The sequence below is a fragment of the Ochlerotatus camptorhynchus genome, unplaced genomic scaffold (assembly GCF_037179485.1).
Source record: "Ochlerotatus camptorhynchus isolate MF236.1 unplaced genomic scaffold, CSIRO-AGI_Acam_v1.1 ptg000177l, whole genome shotgun sequence".
Lineage (NCBI taxonomy): Eukaryota > Metazoa > Arthropoda > Insecta > Diptera > Culicidae > Ochlerotatus > Ochlerotatus camptorhynchus.
The window spans coordinates 517,281-539,312 of NW_027040667.1; the positions used below are offsets into that span (position 1 = coordinate 517,281).

Below are 22,032 nucleotides of genomic sequence, written 5' to 3' on the forward strand. Positions count from 1 at the left end.
CACTGAATAACTTTGGTACAGGATTAGACCATACAAAAATATTCACCTCAGTTTGCCCATTAATTACATGCACGTTAATTACTTTTATCCTCAAACCCTTCCCGGAATAAAGGCGCTTCCGCCAGAGATCTTTGACAATAGCAACCATTCATCGCAAGATTAATGTCTTCGCAAATTGGAATGATAAAAACAGACACGAAAGTTTCACAGCAGGTCAATGCTCAAACGAAACGATTGAAGTGTAGGTGTCGGAATGTTGATCTTGGCTCAACTTTTCCTAATTGAAATCGTAAATGATATTTTTCGGCTACTGTTGGTTACCGACGGGCGGGTCAAGAAGCGGATAAACCACCCATTCGGCAATAAGCTTGCTCATTAATTGGTATTTTATTTGAAAAGTTTGCTGCAATACAGTTCCACTGAAATCACAGAATGCTATTTATTTTTCATCGTGGGAGTTCTTGGGAGTGTTTTGTTTTGATTTATTTTTCTTACAACCGGCCGCCTTTAAGCCATTGTTTCCATGTTCAATCCCATACCTTGTTTACTTCTCACGAATAAAAGTTCAACACAGTCTTTGGGATGTTGATTTACCATTCTCTCAATATTAACAAACTTTTCATGCCAACCAGCAAGGGCTATTTCAGGTGGCTCAATTCTCATAGGGTCTGTTTCGCAGAAGTCATGTTTCGCTTTGGTTTTGTTTTAACTAGTATACATATGACAGCAGAGACTCAACGGAAGGATATAGATTCCACGCAAACAACGCATGTTAGAAAGAACTCTGCTGCTGTAGGATCGGATAGATAAGGTATTTGGGATACACTTAAAACTTATTAAATGAACCGGATCAAGCTATCAAGACAGCATGGCAAGTGAAGGGCATTGAAGAACTAATGATAAATATATTTGCATAGGCTAATACTCAACTACAACAATAGGTGAGGTAATACTGTGAAAAATTGGGGGGAAATGGCAGCTAGGTTAGGTTAGGTTTTTACGGCTGAGCAAACGCATCTTGACATGAAATATACGCATTACAAAATGTTGCTGATTTCGAGTTGCCGATAATAGAACACCAGATTAATACGCAATCCAAATAGGAAAGGTTGCCAACGAAAAATATGTTGCCGACAATAGTCACACTCACCTGAGTAGTTTGGAGCGTTGTAATAGCGTTTTAAATCGGTTTTGAACAATTCTATCGATTAGAATGGATAGAGCAACAGGCAGCAGATGAATGTAAATAAGCAAGCACTGCACATATGTACGTTACGTCGAGAAGAAGCCTATAGAAGCAAGGACGCTACTTAGATTGAAGAGAATACGCGAATTGCCGTACTATTTCAATTGCCATAAATTACATAAAACATTCAAGGTCAAACAAATGTGACAAAAAGAACCATAATCAATCTAGGACAGTAGAGTACCGTTAAGTAGCAATTGCCACCCAATCATTTTTTAAGGAGGCGCAACAATTGTAACTAAGTCACTGAGAAATTTGTTTTTGCTTTGCAGGGAAACGTTGTACATCTATCTGCAAGATAGATTCAAAAATCGTTTTAATGATAACAACTCTAAGGTGAATGCTTACAGCAGTACTCATTGGATGATATCTAAATACCTCACCATCAAAACAACTTTGTGGATTTTCGACACATTATTGCTAGTACCGATCAACATTTGTGAATTAGCAATACGGTAATGGGCCGATTTTGGCAGTCCCCATTTTTAAAATCAATTCTTATGTTCTACGAGACCCATGCGCTTTTTCAGTGGTATTATTGCACCAGAAATGCACTAAGGGCCAGAAATTACAATTTCGCGACAAAATCAAAAATGTTTTTTTCTAACCAATTGTTATTTTTCTATCAATCAATCTTGATAGGTTATTGAAATCAATTCTAGGGTCATTTTAAATTTAACTGTGCTTATCTTTTCATAAACATGGTGATATAATGTACGATGCTTTTAAAAACGCATGCCTCAAACTGATCCAATAGTTTCACAATAAAAAAATTGTATGTACCAGTTTTGTATAGAGTAAATATACTTTTTGTTTTAACATATTTATGTAAGAAGCAAATGTTGATACTGTTATCGAATGCATTACTTTCTTGTAAAAATTGCTATTATGTTACATGTTTTTCTTACCAGTAGTGGCATTTCCAAGTATTCGACCTGAACCAATGCCTGGACTTCGGCGTTCAACTTTGTGCAAAAAGTTTGGTTTGAAGTAGGCAGAATTACTGTAATCAAGCATATGTAGAAGTTTTTCAACATTTTCTCCAAAGTTTGTGGTTTTAACCATATTATTTCTCAACATAAGTAGATTTTAAAGCACCTATGTACATGTATGTATGTATGTAAGTAGCCACCATCCTAGCTTGGGTCTTGCCCTGCATGCGGCTCCACTCAACAGCAAGATCAAATTCCGTCATCATTCTGAATTCAACATACTGCTGTATGAAGGGCCAAAAAGGGTTGGACGGGCCCGTAAGCAGAGGCACTTACGCGAAACCCGCGGGAATAAGAGAATCTCCTTCCAACAATATGATCCAACAAAATGAATAACGAAATTCGCAAGACAGCTTTCCACGGGATGATTTGTTTAAGAAGAGCGCGTCAAATTCATTGCAACTGTTGGAGTGAAATGTAACTATCTAAAATGACAGTACACATTCCCTCCTAGACTCCGGTTGGCACTCCACTCCATTGTCCAGTTACAACTTCAATGATGCCCTGATGTTCGCTCCCGTCCCAGTATTTATTGTAATTTAAATTATGAATTTATATATAATCATGTAATATATAATGTATATAAAATATATAATAAAATAAAAAATATAATAAAAATAAAGATGTTTTACACAATACAAATAACCTAGATTATTGGGTCCTATACACACACTTTTTGTTTTATGTGCCATGAAATGACATAATGCATCATTGTATGTTTTGAAAATATAATACTAAAGTATTGAATCAATAGACCGAAAATCGAGGTTATTTGGCCATGAGACATTATATTTAAAAGGATACTACCAAACCGACCATCAAACGCACTGCCCACAAAATGCAATCGAGAAATGTACAAGAACAATCCTCAACTGGAACGTACTCACCAAATCAATATATCAGGGAGCGCATTCCCGATGTCGTCGAACGGCAAAAAAAAGGAACTCGGTGAGCAAATTTGTGATACGGAATTTTCACTGAAAACAACCGCGAATTTCACCACACCCAACTGCGAAACACGTTCAGAAGCACGTTTGGAACACTTTCGATATCAATTTCATTCGAAAAAACTTACTTAAAGGGTGTCCACGATGAAATTGCCACACACAAAATTGATTCGCAAAATTCGAGTTTTCATCCGATTGCCATCAAATTTTCAGGGATTGAGAAATAACTATTAAACTTCATTTTACCATTTTACTCGTATTTTATTTACAGTCCATACGCAAATGCCCGCACCTTGGCCTTAACCCCGGCCATAAGATTCTGCACAACCTGTGAATCAACCGTTTTTTGCATGTAAACCCATACTTTCTTCAGTTCCTCGACTGTCTTCACTACCTTAGGTCGTTTAAGAAGGTGCTGCTTCATAATCGCCCAGTACTTCTCGATGGGGCGGAGCTCCGGAGTGTTGGGAGGGTTGAACATTTTCGGCACGAAATTGACCTTATTGTCCGCATACCACTTCAGCACGTCCTTGGAGTAGTGGCATGAGGCCAAATCCGGCCAGAAGATTGTTGGGACGTTGTGGGCCTTCAAAAGAGGAAGCAGCCGCTTCTGGAGTCACTCTTTTATATACACCTGTCCGTTCATCGTGTCCTGGGTCACGAAAGGTGCACTCCGCTTCCCGCACGTGCAGATGGCTTGCCAAAGCAGGAATTTCTACGCATTCGGATTTTGGTTGAAGGCCCCAACTACGCGGTTGTGATTTTTGGTGTTGTACGGAATACTTTTTCCTTCACTTCTGGGCTTCCGATCGGTGGTCAACCGTTCCTCGAACCGCTTAATCACTCGCGACACCGTGGAATTCGCGATTCCCAACGTTTTAGCGATGGAACGATGCGAGAGATCCTTGTTCTCGTGATGAATGCGCAAGATTTTATCACGCACGAGCTGTTCTTTCGACTCCATTTCCGCGAGTTTTGATCACAGGACTTTAAAACTTGCAGGATGTAAATAATGCACTATGAACTAAATCCACCCAAATTTTCATTAAATTCTACCCAACGGTTAAAAAGTTAGAGCAATTTCATCGTGGACACCCTTTACTCAACACCGATCGTGCCAAGCTCTTTCACGCACCTTGCAGCGCATAAACTGAAATTAAAATTTTCACTCACGATGCCACAAATTTCTGGTCCGAGAGAAACAGTCAAACCACGCAGCGCCAAATCTTCTGATGATTGCAATTTTGCAAACATGATGAATCATGTTTTCTTTCTCGATTCTAAAACTTCTCGGAAAGCGAGAAAACCACCACTCACACACGTATAACCGTCCGGGAGGCAGTGTGCCAGCGCTAATCCGGCAAATCCAGCCGAAAACTATGAAAGCGAACGCACGCACAAAACAGAGAATAAACACAACCGTATCCAAAGGGGTTCCGTGCGGGACTGATTTTAAAGCACCTATGTACATCATGAAAAATTAGAGTTTGCATGGTTCTTATTGAAAAAAAAAAAAATATTTAACAAAAAACATTCTATTGCATAGTGTTTTAACCGATTCTGGAAAACTTTGGAAGAGTTGCTCGTTTTTTAAAATAAACATCCTTTTTAAAGTCATCAAGTTTCTAAAATATCAGAGTGAATAGTTAAAACGTGGTACCATCTTTTTGGATGAGCTGCGAACTATCTGTTAACGATAATAGATAGTTTAGAATTTTCATCAAAGGTACAAACCCTCGGAAATCTTTCATTTCAGATATATTGGATTTGTAATCTAAATTGAATTTCTGGTCCACTGTGCAAAGTTCACCACCCAAGTATCCATTGGCACGTTATTTCACTAGCATAGCCGTTTTTCAGCTGTATATAGCTAAAATTACTTGTGCCTCTTGAAGTTGAATGGGAAAGAGTTTAAACTACAGTAATGTGAAATTATTGAAAGATAAAAGTCTGTTGCGCGGAGGAGCTGACAATATCAATGCCACGATTTTAAATAAAATTGAAAAAAAAATATACTACTTTCATCCGTCAATGAACTAGAAAAGGTTTTCAAATCTCGATTTACTAGCAATTAGGCACAAATAGGTGTTCGAGATCGATATTGATAGAATTATTCATAGATTTAGGTCAGTTCCCAAATAACATTGTCATTTTCATCATGGTTTCGAAGAGATTTTCAAAGCAAGGCAAGAATACCTTTATAAAACCTGGAATGTTGCTTGGGTTGGTAATAACTTAAAGGTAGAATAATCAAACAGTCGTAAGTACTTTTTTAAACAATGGCCTCAAACGTCAATTTGGCAAAACTGCTACCTTTACCCAGGCAAACTAAAGTTTCTGATAGGCTAGAGAAAACTGTCACCTAAGCGGTGTTAGTCTGCAACCGTTTTTGCTTACTCATTTCTGTAGACCTCAGAAGTTCTAAGTCTAACAAATTTCCTGAAGTTAAAAGAACTGCCATGAAGTTCTTTCGAAATTTTCGAAACTACCCTGATGATCAAGGAGTATCCTTACAATCTTAAAACATCTCTGAACTTCCGTACCCTAGCAACACACATGTTGCAAAACGGTTGAGGCAACTTTCTGCCACATCTTTCAGCTGCTTGGGTAAAGTATCAAAATTTGTCTGTAATTCTAGGTAGTTCCTGTATTTTTAACAATTGCCCAGAAGTTCCTAAACTTCTTTAAAATTTATATTATTTCCCTGAAGTTAATATAACTACCCTGAACTTCCGCAACTTATCTATAGTTCTTAAAACTTCCCTGAAGTTCTTATAATTCTCCTGAAGAACATAATAGAACTTCATAAGAATATCTAAGTTTCATTGAAAATTCAGAACTAGTAAAGTTCTCGAAAAAATCTGAAGTTTTAAAAACATCTATGAAGATCTCTAAACTACTTTAAATTAGGGCACTTCTACTATTTTCCTGAAATTAATGGAACTGCAATGAGCTTCCCTGAAGCTTGCGGAAGTTTTTTTTTTCATATAACTGTGTGATCCTGACGTTCATAAAACTTTCTTAAATTTCTCGGCTGAATACTGCTGTAACCATTTTCCCTTAAGTTTTCTGGACTTCTATGTAGTTCCTGAAGTTTTGCTGATATGATATGATATTCTCTGGACTTCTGTGAAGTTCTCGAAGTTTTTCGGAAATTTCTTACCTTTCTTCAGTCTTTCGAATTTCCTGAAATTTACGGAACTTCTTTTAGATTCCCGCAATTTACGTGAAAAATAATCAATTTAGTTGTACGATTTTCAATGATTTTTTTTTAATTTTCCTGGAGTTAATGGAATTGCCTTAAAAATTTTGGAACTTCCCCGAAGGTCTGAATTTTTTTTTCAAAAGTTTCCCTTATGTTTGCATAGTTTGTTTATTAAACTTCCCTGAATTTCTCGGCATTTCCATTTATTCCGCAGAACTTCTTCAATGTTCCCTACATTTCTTGTGAATTTAATGGAAGTTGCTCTTCTCCTGATTATGTTCCTGTTATTGCCCTGAAAAAAAATGGAACTGACCTAAAGATACTTCAAAATCTCTGAAGTTTTCTGAACTCCTACGAAGTTCTAGAAACTTTCCCTGAAGTTTTTTGGACTATCCATAAAAATCCCACTTCTTGAAGATTCCCGCTATTGTCATGGACTGCCCTAAAGCTCAGAACTGTTCCGAAGTTCTCTGAAAAGATCTTTCAGTTTTCCTGAAGATAATGGAACTGCCCTGATGCTCGTTTTGCATTTTGTTTTATCATCAACTTGTGTTTTTATCACTACACAGTTAGAAAAAGTAGTGTAAATTTCTCTTCAATAAGATGCACATAAATGGAACTTTACATACATAAATTTCTGAGACATTTCATGCAATGTTGCAAATATTTTCCGGCTAGTAAGAAACATTGCTTACAAGTTGCTCGCTGACAACTTCGAGATTTGGGCGTAATTGCTTTTGTAAACAAACGTCAGTCGCCGATTTCTCGTGAATTAAAGCTCAATCTCGGGATCAAATTACACCACTTGCTAGATGAATTATTCCTCTACCAGTTTGTGTTGCGAATTTTCTAGGCTGGGCTTTTATTCGCGAGAAATCGTAAATTAAAGCATTTGTTTACAAAATCAATTACGCCTATATCACAAAGGTAAAAAGGTAAATTAATCATTAAACAATGACGATGTTCCTTAAAGTACGCTCCCTAGAATAGAGAAAACTGTACATTAAGCATTTGAAAATGCTCCTTAGTATGCACCGCTTTGCACCATTTTGAAATGTAATTGTACCATATATAATCGGAAAAGCTACTGTAGAAAGGTTAATAAGTACCATGAAATTAGCTGAAATGATCAGTAAATCATTGTGTGCATTTGTGCATTTTTACTGAACATTTCAGCTTTATATATATATATGATTGATTTGTATAGCTGTATTTTACGCTGCTACATACTATATATGGTAAAAGTTAAATCGTTTTTCAATCGGCATAGAATTCCATACTTCTTGATAATTTTCTTGATGACATTGTCAACATGAGAGTTGAACTTAAGTTTGTCATCAATCTGCAAGCAGCTTATACTTCAACCATCTACGTAGAGAACACAAATTTTTATTCAAGTGTAAATCTTTTTTTTTTTACTTGGTTTTCTTTCCGTCGATCTTGTTTTCCGTGCTGAGCACCAATGCTACCGAGGCCCTGGACCCTACACGGTAACCAGCGTAAACACATTAATGAGTAAAAAAATACACATTTTTTATGTTTATATGTAGCTGTCAAAAAATGTGTAAATTAGAAGATCTTAAAATGTGTGAAAAAATACCCATTTTAAGAATGTGGTACCAGCCAAAAAATGTGTATTTTTATACTCATTAATGGGTAAAAAAAAACTTCAAACCTTGCTGCATCCTGCTTAGTTGACGCCAAGGTAGACGCACGCCATTTTTATAGCTGAGCGTAAAATTCTCAGTGAAGCAGAAAAATGGAGGAACTACGGTCCAAACTGGACAGTGGAACAATGGACAAGCTAGAGGGTAAGTTATTTATATTATTTGCATAGCTAAGTTTTAGAAAAAAAAAACATTAAAAAATTCATAATCAAGATTTTCATTGTCCGGTGTCTGGCTGCGATGAATTCAGCGAAAACCTGATCGAGGTTAAAAATCATGTGAAAAGACTTCATAAGTTAAATATTAAAAAGAAAAATACGGTTCCTTTTATTTGTAAGATCTGTGGTTCAATACTGGCAACTTTTCGGAATTTCGAGCGCCATAGCAGCCAGAAACACAATCTGGGACTAAGTGGGGAGCAGAGGGATGCTACGATGTCTGAATCTGTTCATATGGATGTCGATTCCGAGGTCGATTCATCATATAGTGCTGAAAAGGATGTCACTAATCCCTTTTTCTATCTGCCTCCTTTATCCAAAGAACATATTCTCGATAAAGCATCGCAATCTGTAACAAGATTCCGATGCGATGTGGCATTACCAGAAACAAAGATACAGAGTTTTATCCAGCAATGCACACAAACACTAGACGACTACCAGCAGTATGCTATAAACGTCATAAAGGAATTCTTCAATGAAATGAACATAAAGTTGGATGAAAATGCCGTGAACATGATAAATAGCTTGGAAATATCTCATCCGTTCCAAGATGTCAAGACTGCGGATGACAACCTAACGTATCTTTGTGGGGTTGCCAAGCAGAGTATTCCAGAGACCAAGGAATATGTGCTAGGCCTTCGCAGAGTCCACAAAGTTAAGCGATATCAGGTTTCATGCGGTAAAAATAAAATAATTATCAAATTAATTTAGCGATCGAGACAGATAAAAGATGCAATGCATTATATTCCCGTTAAAGATATTCTTAGTCTTGTGATGCAGAATCCCTTGGCACGTGAAATGATTCAGAATAAACACATATCTACAGGTGCTATTTGTGGATTCAAGGATGGAATGCTGTACAGGTCTCACGAATTTTTGAAAAAGTTTCCTTCAGAAGTAAGATTGTCGTTACATATTGACGATGTTGAACACTGCAACCCATTAGGGTCACGCAAGGGGAAACAAAAATTAACAACTTTAAGTTTTAAAGTACAAAATTTTGATGACCGAGTTAATTCTACCATGGACCGTGTGTATACTGTCCTGGTAGTAAGATCACAACTGCTTAAAAAGTATGGTTTCCAGCAAATTCTTCGTCCGCTTTTGGAGGATTTGTTGGTTTTGGAATCGGATCATGGAGTCACACTGCGATTGTCCGAGCAGGAAAGCTATACACTACATGCAACTGTGGTTCATGTGTTAGGCGACACCTTAGCCATCCACGAACTGTTCGAACTGATGCCACCACAATCCAACATTTTCTGCAGAGCGTGCTACATCAGTAGGGCTGCTTTGCACGCCGGAAAATTTGGAGCTGATCATCAACTAAGGATGCGTGAAAGTATAGCAAACGATTTAGCGGCCCTCCATAACAAATCAACAGTTCCTGCAAAATGTGGCTTGCTGCGGAAGACCGCACTGAACTTGGGATATTTCCACTTTGCGGAGCATGTTAGTTTCGATCCAATGCACGATATTTTAGAAGGTGTTGCTGGCATGGTCATCAAAGGGACGTTTGACTATTTAGTCAATCAGACGAAGTCAATTTCCATGGATGAACTAAACACTAGAATATCATCATTTGATTACGGTGAAGCAGAATCGAGAGATCGACCGATCGGGAACTTCAGCGCCAAAGCACTAAAAGGCAAAGGACATTCTATAAGTCAATCAGCGTCTCAAACTTGGTTGCTGATGAGAGCAGTTCCATTTATCCTGGCAGACGTATTGAATGAACAGATAGACTTTTGTGAATTGATTGCTGATTTGCTTATGATAAGTTTCTACTCTTTTTCCACTGTGCTGACACACGACATGGTTGAACATTTCGATTCAGTAATTAAAAGCTTCTTTTTGAATTTAAAACGTTGTTTCCCAAATAAGCACACAATCAATAAGGTACACCATATATCGCATTATCCTGCAGTAATTAATCAAAGCGGTCCTATTGCCAAAATGAGTTGCATGCAATTTGAAGCAAAATTCAAGATCTCCAAATCCCAATCCAAAACCTGCAATAATTTTCGTAATCTTACCTACAGTTTGATGAAACGTATGAACTTGAAACAGGTTAATGCTATAATCAATCATAATTATCATGTCGATGAATTATCGATTTTATCTTCTATAACCGTACAAAAGGAAACATTTGATTTCAAAATTCTGCTATTTGATTTCCCGCAATTAGTTGTAAGCATCAGCCATCTTCAAATAAATGGTACTAGCTTCCGACCTGGTCTTGTCGCTAAATATCGAACGTGCAAAGATCTAAAATATGGAATCATTCAAGCCATTATAGCGACAAACGAAGATCCTCTTTTCATTATACAAACTTTGCTTATCGTTGAAAGTAACAGATATTTAAATAGTTATATGGTTGTACCGTCACAAGAAACTATTCGAGTGCCTTCCCGTAGTATTGTCAGTAGAAAATCTTACAGTTTGTGGAACCTGTACGGCACAAATGAAAATTATTATATAAGTTTGAAGTATAACTATTGTAACTAACTTTGTTCAATGAATAAAATGATTACCTGCAAATGGCTTTTGTTTCGTTTATCGCAACACATTAAAGTTCCCATATGTGGTGCTCTACTTAAATGCATGTAATCATAAATACTAATGCAATATTTTTTATTTCATAAAATTCTGTTCACATAGGCAGTAAGCTCCAACTCGGATTAAAGAGCCACGGCTGCTTTAATGCCAACATTGGAGTTAATCAATACAATTTACAGATCATCAAACATTAAAATTTTTACAGCTCATCCAATAAGGGTAAAAAGTTTAGGCTGGCGCACAATAGATAAGTTTTCGGTTTTTTTAAGTTAACCCATGCATTATTCTAGAAAAAAAACACGATAACTTGGCATCAAAGCAGCCGTGCATTCTAATTCGGAATTTAATCCGAGCATAATACGGGTTGCAGCTTACCGCCAAACAGTTTCAAACTTTTTTCATACATTTAATCACTTTTTTTTTTACAATTTTAGATAACAAATTCAATGATGAATCATTGCAATATATCACCGATGATGACCTGACGAAGATTGGCATTATTGAAATGGGTCCAAGACTCATTATCAAATCGGTTATTTCGAAAGATTTGAGGAAATTCGTTACTAATCATTCGGCTGCTGGACCGTCTAGTTCCTACTCAAATAGACCTTCCAAAGAAACTAAAGAACCTGCTTGTGAACCTGCCCCACCCACGGTAAGTTGTAATTAAATTCACCAATGAAAATGGTCCCTGGCAGTAAGTCACTTGTAAATTAATTCTCCTATTGAAAAAGTACGCCTCCTCTAGCAGTTATAATATAACTCTAAACTCATATCGTATGAACATGTTTTAACTATCACAACCTAGCTTTTATTTATTTTGTTGTTCATAGCGTTCAAAACCATAAGTACCTAATTACAATGAGCGATTATCTAATCGATTTTCTCTTTTGATTATAACTCGACACGTTGGTTGCTGCTTTTATTGACCAATATAAAGTTTCACTAAAAAAAAATCGAGAGCATGGTTCACTTAACAATTAAAACAAAAAGAAAAATGCAGAAAATCGATCATCGTAATAAAGCCCTTATGGTTGTGAACGCTATAGATTTGATTCTTGGTTTAATGGTTGTCATTCATATTAGGCTGGTGAACCGGGTGAACCGCAAGCACCTGATCGGTTAATCTACCCGATACCTTAGCCGGTGCAACAAAAATCGACGATACCTCGCGTAGTATTTGAAAAGAGCCTATCTATTTTTGTAAACAAAACTTACCACACTCTTCGCGCGGACCGAAATACGTCCACGCAAACCAAAAACACGAGTACTATTGAGAAGTAGAGACTTTCCTCTACCTTACGGTGTGGTTGGTTTGCGTGGGCGAGCTTCGTGGCTCGCACGACGAGAGCATTGCAAATTTTGTTTACAAAAATAGATCGGCCCTTTTTACAACGAGATACAACAAAAAATTTGAGTTTAAATAAATAATGATGGTTTTTTTTCTGTAATTCATAGCTGCGAGAAATTCTGGAGAAGAATGCAAAGTTTCGAAGCATTTTGTATTCTAAACTGGATGCAAACATTGTTCCAGCGCGCAAGGAGATGCTATTAATGATTCGAATTCTGTGCAATGACATCGTTGCAAATTTAATAAACAACCAGGTGTATGTATACTTAATATTGATTTTAACTAATGTTTATGCAAATGTGATTACTTACACTAATGATATGCAATTTACTCGTGTAGGTATCCGACATTGCAGGACAAAAAAGAGATGGCACTGAAAATCATTGAAGAATTTCCAATATTGCGAAAAACTACTGCCCCTCATTATGTGAGTGAATGGTTTGAAAATAGTGAAAAAGATTATAAACTACTTGTAACTTTACTCTATTTGATCCAATGATTTGAGATTTTGAGGCTACAAATGTACAGATTTTTTTTCGCGTACGAAGTACCAAATTTTTCATGAACTGGCCGGGAAATGACAACATGGTTAAACATTTTCAAAACAATAGCACTTCGTATTTCATTGCTATGATTTTGAAAACAAATTAACCACATCATTCATCAATCGGTAGGTGCTTCAAAAAAATTGATATTATGTAAACGCAAAATTCAGCACATTATTTTGTACTTCTGGTCCATCTCACTTGATTCAAATAGAGCAAAGTTACAACAAGTCAAAGTAGGCTTGTTTGTACGAAAATCGGTCTGTAAATAGGATCATTTATGCCACGGATACACTTGTATGACCTACTATGAGCATGAGCATTATATGTATAATAATTATAATCCCTATACAACAGCTATACAAAAACTATTATAATACAAGTGTGATGTATACATAATTTATTATACAAATAATGCTCATGCTCATAGTTTGCCATCCAAGTGTATCCGCAACATTAGAATGTTCATATATATGCATGTCTACATTTTGAAAAAGTATTCCATTTGGTTGATATCACTAAATAACTATTTGTTTTATTATATTTCAGTCTATGCTTTTTTGGGAAAACGGAGGACGAGGTCCTGGGCAAGAGCATACCGGGTTAATACAATCTCACATTCGAAATGCATGTAGACACGTGGTACCAGAGAAAAGAAAGTTTACCCATAAACCTAAAGCTCAACTGATTACGGATGTTTCGTCCGAAACATTACAAATAGCACAGGACTGTGCATGTAAAGATCCTATCACTTCAAATTTTAATGCCATTTCAAAGATCATGACTGAGACACACTGCCTACATCTGATGATATTGCACGAAAAAAGAAACGTAAGGGAAATCGTTTCTGTTTTTCCGCATCTCAAATCTTATAATGGAGTGATGGTAATAGTTTCGGTTCGAAAATATGTAGCATTTAATAATTAATTTTAAATTTACAAATTTTACAGATTCAAAAGGCCTACGAGCGGCTGCATGTGGGTTATAATAAAGAGGCCAACCTAAAGCATGTAATTGCAAGAGGATTGATGATCGAAAATGAAACGTTCACAGACGTCCATGATGGTAGGTTTTCCAGTTATTATTATTATTATTATTATTTTTTTTTTTTTGTTAATTACTTTATTTGTACAGGCTCATTCGAATAAACTTTACAGAGCCAAGTTATCATTTTCTTTATACATTATAAATGTCTTAAATCTAAAATTAAAGGATTGGAACCGATTACTCGCGGTCTTCTCGAGGTTAGTGGATGACAATTGTTTGGATCGGGAGAGGGAAAAGGAGATTTGGAATATGATTTATGATTAAAAAATTTCACTATTTCTAAAACATATACTTAATCCTATCGACGTTATATCAACTCTGTAATTATACAATTATTACAGAAACAAATCTACAAAAAAATACACACACACATACAAAACACAAACTAAACACAAGGTTAATCAAACTTACAATCTATGGTTAATATTCTTCAAGAAAACATATATGAGTTGCATAAACTCCAGATCGCGTCTAGCCAAAATATCCCGAACTGGAACATTAGGTTGTCTACCTCGAGCCCGAAGGGAATCGTACAACTCGGATCTGACTCCACGGTGCTCAGCACATGACCAAATAATGTGATCTGCGTCCTGGTAACCTTGTCCACATTCACAGAGATTACTGTCCCCCAGCCCAACACGGAACAAGTGAGCGCTTAGTGAATAGTGATTGGACATGAGGCGAGACATCACACGAATGAAGTCTCGACCCACCTCCAAACCTTTGAACCAAGGACACTTCGACACCTTAGGAATAATTGAATACAACCATCGTCCCAAACTCCCTTCACTCCATTTATTTTGCCAGCTGGCGAGTGACTGTTGACGATAAATGAAGAAAAATTCGTCGTAGGCGATTTGTCGATCGTAAATATCGCCTTCCATAGCGCCCACCTTTGCAAGCGAGTCCGCCTTCTCATTGCCCGCAATCGAGCAATGAGATGGGACCCATGCAAAGGTGATGACAAAAGATCTTAAAGATAAAGCACTTAGAAGCTCTCGTATTTTCATGAGAAAATACGAGGAGTGCTTTACCGGCCTCATGGAGCGAATAGCCTCGACAGAACTGAGACTATCCGTAAAAATAAAATAATGATCTGGTGCAAGTGAGGCGATCGTTTCTATCGTATAATGTATTGCCGCCAGTTCAGCAACATATACGGAACAAGGAGCATGAAGCATTCGAGAGGCGCTATGAAATTCGTTATAAATACCAAAACCAGCGGACGCCTCTATTAGTGATCCATCTGTGAAGAACGATCTTGCGGAATCAACTTGGCCAAACTTTGCAGCGAAAATTGACGGAGCAATCATGGAACGATGATGCTCTGGGATTCCGCGAATCTCTTGCGTCATTGATAAATCAAAATGAACAGAACTGTCGAAGTCGGAGAAGCAAACACGATAGGGATTATGCTGCGAAGGGCTGACATCCTGTGTTATGTACACGTAGTACAATGACATAAAACGAGTTTGAGGGCTTAGCTCAAGAAGCTTCTCAAAGTTTGCAATCACCAGTGGGTTCATAATTTCACAACGGGTGAGGAGCCTGAGCGATAATTCCGAAAATCGATCAGAGAGTGGCAGCATGCCCGCTAACACTTCGAGACTCATCGTATGAGTCGAGTGCATGCATCCTAACGCGATACGAAGACAGCGATACTGGATCCGTTCCAGTTTGATGATGTGCGTTTTAGCCGCCGACTGGAAACAAAAACTACCGTATTCTAAAACCGATAAAATCGTTGTCCGGTACAACGTTAGAAGATCTTGCGGATGGGCTCCCCACCACGTTCCGGTAATTGTTCGGAGAAAATTGATCCTTTGTTGGCATTTCCGCTTCAGATACTCAATGTGGGATCTCCAGGTGCATTTTGAATCGAACCAGACCCCAAGATATTTGAAGGACATAGAATGAGTGATCGGTTTACCCAAAAGTTGAAGCTTTGGTTGTGCTGGGCTATGCTTCCTAGAAAAAACGACCAACTCAGTTTTCTCCGTGGAGAATTCGATACCTAGCTGGATAGCCCAAGTAGACAAATTGTCTAAGGTATCCTGTAAGGGTCCTTGCAGGTCGGCCTCTCTGGGTCCTGTCATAGACACTACTCCGTCATCTGCAAGTTGTCTCAACGTGCAGTTGTCCCTTAGACAATTGTCAATTTCTCTGACGTAGAAATTATACAGAAGGGGGCTTAAACATGAGCCCTGGGGGAGACCCATGTAGCTAAATCGTGAAGCTGTAGAGTTTCCATGAGAAAAGCTCATATGTTTCTCTGACAGCAAATTGTACAAAAAGTTATTAATTAATGGAGAAAGGCCACAAGCGTGGAGTTTGTCTGAAAGGACTTCAACCGATACTGAATCAAAAGCCCCCTTAATATCCAAGAAGACAGAAGCCATTTGCTCTTTATTAGCAAAAGCCAACTGAATTTCAGTGGAAAGCAACGCGAGACAGTCGTTCGTTCCCTTGCCCCTACGGAAACCAAATTGAGTATCTGAGAGTAGGTGGTTCAACTCAACCCATTTGTCCAGGCGAAAAAGGATCATTTTCTCCAACAATTTTCGAATACACGATAGCATCGCAATGGGACGATACGAGTTGTGATCTGACGCGGGTTTTCCAGGCTTTTTAATGGCTATAACTCTCACCCGCCTCCAATCATCCGGAACAATATTAAGCTCCAGGAACTGACCAAACAAGTTCAACATGCGCCTCTTAGCGACGTCTGGGAGGTTCTTCAACAAGTTGAACTTGATTCTATCAGCCCCCGGAGCCGAATTGCCACACGAAAGGAGCGCGAGTGAGAGCTCCAGCATTGAAAAAGGCTGGCTGATCTCGTCTACCGAATTCGTCGTTTCGCGAGGAATCATCTGTGCCGGCACAGAATCAGGACATACTTTTCGCGCGAACTTGAGAATCCAACTATCGGAGTACTCCTCGCTCTCGTTGTTTGAAGACCGGTTACGCATCCTTCGCGCCGCATTCCAAAGCGTATTCATCGACGTTTCGCGCGATAATCCGTCCACGAATTGCCGCCAGTATCCGCGTTTCTTGGCTTTGATGAGGCTCTTGAGTTCGCGTTCAAGAGCCGAGTACGCTTCGAAATGTACGGGTGTTCCACGTTTCCGGAAAAGCTTAAACGCGTCGGACTTTTTACGATAAACCTCAGTGCATTGCTGGTCCCACCAAGGGGAAGGAGGTTTCCTACGGAAAGACGTTCCTGGAACCGGCCGAGTTTGAGCTTGAAGCGCGCTGTCCAAGATCAGATTGGAGAGGAAGTTATATTCCTCCAACGGTGGAAGCCCTTCTACCGACGTTAGGGCATCTTCTATCACATTCTTGAACTTTGTCCAATCGATATTACGGGTAAGATCGTACGCGACGTTAACGGGTTCCGACGGATTGAACCCACTGGCAACTGAAACTTTGATCGGCAAGTGATCACTACCGTGGGGATCTTGGATCACATTCCACGTGCAATCCAACGATAATGAGTTAGAGCAAAGGGTGAGGTCTAATCTACTTCCATTCGAGGATGGGCCAGCCAAACGTGTTACTTCTCCATTGTTAAGAATTGTCATATTAAAGCTGTCGCAGAGGTCATATATCAAAGTAGAACGGTTGTCATCATGCAGTTCCCCCCAGCCTGTACCGTGGGAATTCAAATCTCCCATAATCAACCGTGGAGCAGGAAGTACCGAACAGATATCTGAAAGTTGTTTGCGATTAACAACGGCTCTAGGAGGAATATAAACAGAAGCAATACAAAGGCTCTTACCTTTAATAATAGCCTGACATGCAACAACTTCAATACCTGGAAATTGTGGAAGATTCACTCTATAGAAGGAATGGCACTTTTTGATCCCCAAAAGTACCCCTCCTCCACGCGAATCCTCACGATCCAGTCGAATAATGTTAAAATCATAAAAAGGAAGATCGATATCTGAAGAGAGCCAAGTTTCACAAACAGCAAATGCATCACAATCATTATTGTGAATTAAAAACTTAAAAGAATCTAATTTAGGAATGAGACTTCGACAATTCCACTGTAGAACAGTGATCAAATCCCCGACCTCGTTTGGAAAATTATCCATCGAAGGAAATGATTGCTGCAATGAGGGGCCACTTCAATGTCAATTGCTTCAAGAGGGTCTTCACAGAAGGAAGCATTGCCAGAACAATGCTTTTGAGAGGATCAGAAATATTGAGGTACTTGAGAATATCATCCACAATTTTATCAAATGAGAACAACCCGGATGAAGAAGGGGCTTCTGTTCTTAAAAATGGGCCATCAGGGGTTTTTGATGTCCCCGGGAGAGATGGAAAATTCTGGTTATAATCAGTTCTGCGGAAACCAGGAGGAGTTGAAACTTCCTTTTTTCCATCACTCCTTGATTTGGGCAAGCTGATTTGGGGTTCCTTATCTGCAACTTTTCGCGAACGGATGCGTTTTCGTTTCCGTGCAGAACCTTCCGGAAAACTGAAAGAAACTCCCTCCTCAGCCAAGTCAGAGTCAGACTCGTCATCAGACAAAACAGCAAAGGGATTTTTGTCGTTGGTTGATGGTGTGGCTGTTTTTAGCATTGCTGCAAAAGACTGCCTGGAACGCTCCTTAAGAGAGCGTTCTAGTTTCTCCCCGCGTTGTTTGTACGCCGGGCACGATGAGAGACCATGAGGAGTTCCCTTACAGTACACGCATTTTGGTGCAGTGACTGTGCAGGCGCCATCCTCGTGCTTCTCCCCGCATTTAGAACAGCGTGCCTTGCTGCCACAGTGAGAGGCCGTATGTCCCAACTGTTTGCAGTTTTGGCAGTTCATGACCCGAGGAACAAACAAACGCACAGGTAGCCGAAGTTTTCCCAACTCGATGTAGTGAGGAAGGGCTGAACCAGAAAAGGTCACTCGAAACGAGTCTGTGGGGGTAAAGCTCTTTTTACCCTCGCTAAAAGATACTGAGTTCAGCTTCTGGACTTCCAGTATCTCAACCGTGGGAAGCAAGGGGTTTTTGAAACGGCCAACCGCTTGCTTCGCCAAGATCTCGGGGTTCAGACTCGCTTCGGTGACCACACCTTCGATCTCCACATTACGAGCTGGGATGTACACTCTATACTCGAGTGTAAAGAGCTGGGAGGCAGCAATCTCGTTAGCTTGTTTCAGGTTAGAGACGACAACGCGAAGTTTATTGTACCTCACCTTCGAGATTTCGGTCACGGCCGAGAACCGCTTCGTCAGATCATTAGTAATTTGCATTACATTCAAAGGTTTCTTTTTGGGCTGAAAGTAAACAACCCATGGGCCAGTCGAGTCTTCTGGGTAGGCTCGCGATCGGGGGCTTATCTGTCCCTGCCCATTACCAGACTGAGATGACGAACCAGGGATGACATCATCTGATTTCTGGGATGACAGACGTTTTCGACCCTTCTTGCTATCGCGTGGCAAAGTGGTGTCATCTTCCGACAAAACGTCCATTTCGTCTTCCGACAAAATGTCCATTTTGCCGTACTAGTGGGAGCGAAAAACGCTCTACCACTGCAACGATAATCAAAATTACTCGGACACAATACACGAGAAAAAAAAATACAAACACAGAAACACAAACTTAAAATTTAACTGATGGGAGAAAGAAAGAAACAAGAACAAAAACTTATCTGATAATCCTATACTACTACCACCGAGCGTTTACACAGCAGCAGCGGAGCGACGCGCAGCTTTGATGATCTTCGATCCGCGTGTGCGGGCGGTCTTCGTTGGTGTGTGCTTGTATGAAGCTCGGCACTCAGCTGAACACACGAGATGGATGAGCGGTTTGAATGTGGAGGCAGATGCTGACACTCGATGACGATGATCCGTGTGCACAGGTATGCGTGACCACGCACCGATGGTGCGCAAAATGGTTGGCGAATTGGCAATCGCAAAAACAATTTTCCTTCCGATGATGCCGAAAACACACTTTCTTCTCAGAAAAAAACTCACTTTTTGATAAATTTATCGGGAATTATGCCAGGAATCACTAAGCGAGAAAAAACTGATTATTTACGTCAGATAATAGCGAGAAAACTTCCAAATTAACGGAGCGCGAAACAAGTCGACCGTTCTTCTTGCTAGGACGCAGTGATTATTATTATTATTATTATTATTTTTATTATTATTAATATTATTATTTATTTACTACTTTTTTCTTAATTATTCTGCCATAGATACCTTACGAGGATGCATAAGAATTTTTGTAGTTCTGGGGAAAAAAGAATTAAAAAATCTTACTGGAGTCGGTAACCTCCAAATTCATGAACAGATTGCCGCACCACTAGTTCGATGGATTCCGGTACATTAGTAAAAAAAGAAGTAATAATGTTTTAATTTAATCGTATTCATTTATTTGTAGAATCACGCAACTGCACTTGCAGAGCAACTTGCTCAGTACGTCGTGTTCAATCTGGAGCAAACGGTTGAGCCTCATATTATTACCAATAATGAAAATTACTACGTGTATCTACAAGGAGAATTAATCGACTGCGGAAAATCATCGCTCCAGGCGCTCGATGTGCTGATTAAAGTATTTTCTGTTTTCGGAATGAAAGTTCCTTCTTCTATGAAGAAATTGATTGATTTTTTTTTGAAATCCTTCTATATAAAACAAAGTCCCACAGCACTGCAGTAGCTGTGAACAAACTTGTGGCATCTTTTTCTGAATCATTAATTGCTGAACAGAGTGACTCAGACAATGATATTTAATTTTTCATTTATTATTTACGCTTGTTTCATAACTGATTTTTGTTGATGTTATTTCTTTTTTTTAATAAAATAGTATTGAATCTGAGAAATCTTTATTTTATCATTGACACAAATAAGAAAACCCCGAAAGGGACTGTTCATAAACTTCGTAGACAGTTTTTTTTGGGATTCTTGACCCCCCCTCCCCCTGCGTAGACAATTATCCATAAAAAAAATTTAAAATTTGTATGGATCGTGGATAATTGTCAACCCCCCCCCCCCCCCCCATAAACTGTCTACGTAGTTTATGAACAGCCCCAAATTAATAAAAAAGAAACTATGCGTCTCCATTATATTCAAGTTCTAGAAATGGTTACTTTTTACACATTTCGCAATAAAAACCATGCTTGAAAAATGTGTAAAAAATACACTTCTTTTGACGTTTGCTGGGTTTACACATAAATGTGTAAACGCAGTTTACACATTTTATGAGTAGGCCCCTTTTTTCACGAATGTGTGAAATTTTACACATTAATGTGTTTACGCTGATTACCGTGTACCAATCGACCCATCAACTCATAAACCGGGGACCAACGGAGGAAGGAAGGCGTGATCAGAAATGTTATGCCTCAGAACATCCCGATGGCGCCGACCGGGATTGAACCCAGGCCTGCTGGGGTGAGAGATAATCACGCTTACCACTACACCACTGGCACCGCTAAGTATAAATCCTTAGCTGCAATGAATAACACAGTATCATCTGCAAAAAGATTAATGTCGTAAAATCGTAAAACACGTCGCAAGTCATTAATATATATAATAAATAACAGGGACCCTAATGCACTTCCCTGGGGCACTCCAAGGTTATTTCCTACGGGATTGGAAATAGAATCATTAAAAACAGTTCGTTGAGTTCTGTCAGACAAATACCTTTCAAACCATTTATATGCAGTACCCGTAATTCCAGCGCTTGATTGATTTTAACAATAAGGGCCTTCTCGATATCCCGATTGTTCTGGTATCAACAAACTATTACTATTTGGATACCCCAACAGCTGGTCTTTAACAACAAGTTCTAAAATTTTCTCTAATATGAGCAACTTTTTGATAGGATGAAACTCTTCGGTTTTAATCGTCACAGTAACTTTTTGAATAGGAACAACTAAGGATTCCTTCCAAATTTGTGGCATATTTCCAGTTTGCAATGATTCATTAATAAGGTTCAGCAAGATGTGGCCAATGACATGAAAGCAATCTTGAATAACTCTAGCATTAACATTATCTACTCCAGCCGATTTCCCTAATGAAAAAGCAATAATTCTAAGTTCATCTTATGTAATTGGGTAAAAACCTTCAAATCTACAACTACTATTAATTGGCTGTTTTATGTCGTCAGGTTCATCAAACAATTCAATGGATTGATTAATCAATGAAAAACTGTGGACAAAATAATCATTAAATTTAAATGCAATTACTTCATCCGATTGTTCTAATGTAAATTGAAAGTTATTAACCGCGGCTTGCAATTACTACACACTACAAAA

General features: G+C 38.7%; 1 protein-coding gene and 1 pseudogene across 2 annotated transcripts in view; one reads left to right on the forward strand and one right to left on the reverse strand.

Annotated features, from left to right (window-relative positions):
- Positions 1–22,032, reverse strand: part of LOC135701820 (calcium/calmodulin-dependent protein kinase kinase 1) — a 540,452-nt gene that overhangs the window by 489,210 nt on the left and 29,210 nt on the right. The gene's annotated exons all lie outside the window — the stretch shown is intronic.
- Positions 7,952–20,509, forward strand: LOC135701859 (uncharacterized; annotated as a pseudogene).